The following is a 4,027-nucleotide window of genomic DNA, read 5'->3' on the forward strand; positions in this document are numbered from 1 at the left end:
GCATGTAATTAATCATAGTAGTCATTTCATTGAGCTTCATCATATCTTTTCCTTCTTTAACAATATTTTATCGAGCCTTCTTATTTCAAGGCATCACTTTGCAGTTTGCTTTGCTAGATTGCGCATGACACTTAATTATTTCAATCCTAACAAGTGGTATCAGGATAAGGTTATCAACTAGTGTTCATCTTGGCGGGTTACGTTCTAGCCGCAACCTATTTAACAGTAATGAAGAATATTTTGGTTGAGAAATTTTGTCAAAGAGGTTCTCTGCACAAGACAAAAAGTTGATGGAGGAGATTTTGGAGATAGAGATGCAACCTGTTGAAAATTATGTTAAGAAGGTAGAGAAAAAATATTTTGTCAGAAATTCAGGCCAAGGGAGAGATTTGTTGGGTATTTGCCCTTAGTTTTTTACCGTGATTGAGTTTTCTTTTTCCTGAAAGGAAAAGACAAAGTCTCCATATTTGGCGTGTCCTTTTTCTTATAGGAAAATATTTATGATTCTATAAATAAAGACTCATTCATTCTAACTTGGTAGCATTCACAATGTAGTCATAGGGGCTTTGAGAGTTTTGTGTAGGGGGAGAATTTATGCGACACAAGTGTTACGTTAACACTTGTGCGAACCTCTTTGTATTCCTAGGAAATTGTGTGAGGTTATTTCTCTTGATATTTTGTACTCTCATAATTATAGTGGATTGCTCATCTCTTTTTGTGGATGTAGGTCGGTTGACCGAACCACGTTAAGTATTTGTGTCTCTTTTGATATATTTTTCGTATGTCTTTTTACTCATTGTCTTTCGCGATTTTCTTTGCTAGCTTGCGCATACACCTAATTATTTCGGTTCTAATAGAAATCTTATGTAGGGCCATTGTTGGAGAGGAGAGGGGAGGGTGGCATCGTCGTGGCTGGCCATCTAGGACCATTTGCCGAAGAGGAGCAAGAAAAGCTTGGAGAGTAGAATTGGAAAGGAGAACAAGGTAAAATGACGAAGATGAAGATAAATGGATGATATGAATCGGTGGGTCGGATCGGTTAAAATTGGGCAATCTAAGTAAATTGGGTAATTTTAATTGATTTTGATTTTTTCATCCAATTGAGGGTTATGAATGGTAAGTTTGCAGACGGCGAGGGTAGCCACATAGTATCACAAATGATAAAATTAGCTATTAAACGATAGTTGAGGGGTAATTTTGACCCTTCAAATAAAATACATTGAAGGTTGACACCTGACAGGGTGTGTTGAATATAGCCTTTCACACGCTTGGTTATTTTTCCATTCATTGTTCGATACTTGCATTGAAATCCGATTAATTTGAATTCACGTTGTATAAGATCCTATTATGTGAAAAGTGCTCCCTACCAAAAAAATAATTCATATTCAGAACTCGAACCTAAAACCTCTAATTAAGATAGAGACAACCATATCCACCGCACCATATCTTTTGATAGTATATTGGTTATATTTTTTCTAGGGGGTTTTAATTTATTTTAAACAAGAATAGATGATTTATTTTATTTTTCTTGCTGAGAGAATAGGAGACTTATCATTTTCGTGATGTCTCTATCAATATTGTCATTTCCTACTTATTACATTACTATTTACCTTGCGAAAGTTACTATGCAATTGGTACACGATACTTTCTTGTTCAATTTTTTTACTTATCATATTTAATTACCCTTATATATAAACCAACAAGGTGGAGGACTAACACAGCTCTACAAAGTTGTACCAATAGCATTGAAAAATTGTACTCCACTATTGAGCCCTATTTATTGGTAAATAAACACTCGTCCTTTTACATCCTCCTATTACTTCATTCTTCCCATGAAAATATATGCTTTCTAATATTCTCAACCACATGTCTCTCTTTTTGTCTGCACAAAACACGTGTGCTTGACGTATGTACATATCTAAAAGAAGATGATACTGGACTATTCTCTCTCACGACAAGAGCCGACGAATGTTCAGGTGAGTTATTCTTTTCTTTTTTCCCTTTCTTCTCCTGAAATCTCTGCTTTTTTCCATATTTTTTGTTGTTGATAGTATGTGGTAATTGTAAAAGCTCTTCTTTCTTCCTTTAGCTCTTCCTTTTTATTTTTTAAAATTTGTTTCAAATTTAACTCTTCTTTGATGGTATGTGATAAAGTTACTATTTTTTGGAATAGTTTATTTTGAGATTTTATGGTTGCATATTTCTAATTTGATTTGATTTACTTCATGTTTGAAAATTGGTTCCTCCTCTGTAGCTTTTGAAATTCCAGACACACATTAGATAGATGGAAATCATTTTTTATGCACTTGACCCGTAAGATAGTATGCCAAAGTAATTTTTTCCTTCCATTACTATAATATTTATGTACTTTTATTTTATCTTCTTGTGGCTCCAGACATTCTGCTAGGGATTTTTAACTTAGGAATATATTTTGTTTGGTTGAAGTTAACTTGTAAAGAGCTCCTTTTGTGAAGCTCTTTTTGTAGTCAAAGCATATAGTTTTTAAATATAGGTGTGAAGAGTTTTTATGGATTTAACTCCTTTAAGATGGAAAAGCATTTTGTATATTCTTTGTTACAAAAGATGTTTGATTGATTTTGAGAAATATCAAGAAAAAGAGAGTGAGCCTTAAGCTGGTTGCAATAGATTTATTTTCTTGATGATTTTTTTTATTTCAATACTTACACTTTAAGTAGTAGATGTTTTATCTTTTAAACTTCAATTCTTTTTGCTATCATTTTTTTGTCTTTAAAATTTCATTTCTTTTTCTTATCATCTGAAAAGAATGAACTAACATCAGTTTGGTATTGATGTTCAAGTGCAGTGAGAGGCAAAATATTCGCTATGTTGGTGTGTGTTTTCACATGTACTGCATGTTAGCACTAATGTGTTTCGATAATGTTTCACTTTTGCAGGAAGATGATTGTTACATAGTTTTCTTTCGTGAATAAAGTTGAGGGCTTCCTCAAACGAAGAAGATTCTGATTGACGATTGCAAATCATGAATTAAGAAAAACAACAATCCAAGAAAGGAAATAAAAACAACTCCCAAATCTGCTGCATTGATTGATTCTGATTGAAGAAAAGAAAGGAAAGAGAGACCACACTCAATCGTTGGAGATTGACATCACTGCTGATTGAAGATTGAAGATTGAAGATTGAAGATTGAAGATGGAAGATGGAAGATGGAAGATGGAAGATGGAAGATGGAAGATGGAAGATGGAAGATGGAAGATGGAAGATGGAAGAGATGGAAGATTGACCATCAACAAATGGAAGATCAAATTAGAAGCCGCTATATAAGGCGGGAAGCTGATTGTAGATCAAACCAATCAGGAAAGAAGACCTCTGTACAAGGCAAAGCCTTCGCACGAACATATTTGATATGGACGTGCATCATCAATCAAGGAATCCCTACAAATCCTTAATTGATAAAAATCCCTTGGATTTTCCTTTTAGAGCAGATATGATCGTCTTACCTTCAATCATATATAAAGTCATCCTCATCTAGTTAGAGAGTTACGAAAACTTCACTTGAAATTATTTAGCGTTTTCTCTCATCTTTCATAAAAGCTTTGTTCTCAGTTAAGTTTACAATTGTAATAGAAAAGAAAAAAATTATTTCTAGCATAGGTTATACAAGTAGAGGTAACGTCAAGTCAAAAAAGTCTGATTTGCACATCAGACGTGTTCATTTCTATTCTACACTATACCCATCAAATTACTTCAACCTTTAAAGGAAATCCTTGTAACCCAAAAGGATTGGATTTGGCACTACATCGGTGATCCGAATCAAGATAAATTTATGTCTTCTTTCTATTCATGCATTCTTATTTTTTCTATATACTGGTTATACTAACTTGCAGGTTAATTGATTGTCAGGCCTAAGCAGCCGATTAAGGAATAAATTTTAATTAACCCTTCTCTAAATCTTCAATTGATATCAGAGTAGGTCTTACACTTTCAAGTGTTTAACCGCACGTGAGAAAAAATCAATGGCAAATTATCAAATTTCAGGTGTAATTCT

General features: G+C 33.5%; 1 long non-coding RNA gene across 1 annotated transcript; it reads left to right on the forward strand.

Annotated features, from left to right (window-relative positions):
- The first annotated feature begins 1,825 nt into the window (after positions 1-1,825).
- On the forward strand, positions 1,826-3,821 carry LOC129895095 (uncharacterized). The gene is made up of 2 exons (XR_008767721.1): positions 1,826-1,976; positions 2,916-3,821. It is a non-coding gene; the product is annotated as an uncharacterized LOC129895095 (long non-coding RNA).
- The last annotated feature ends 206 nt before the right edge of the window (positions 3,822-4,027 follow it).

This window comes from Solanum dulcamara, chromosome 7, assembly GCF_947179165.1.
Source record: "Solanum dulcamara chromosome 7, daSolDulc1.2, whole genome shotgun sequence".
NCBI lineage: Eukaryota > Viridiplantae > Streptophyta > Magnoliopsida > Solanales > Solanaceae > Solanum > Solanum dulcamara.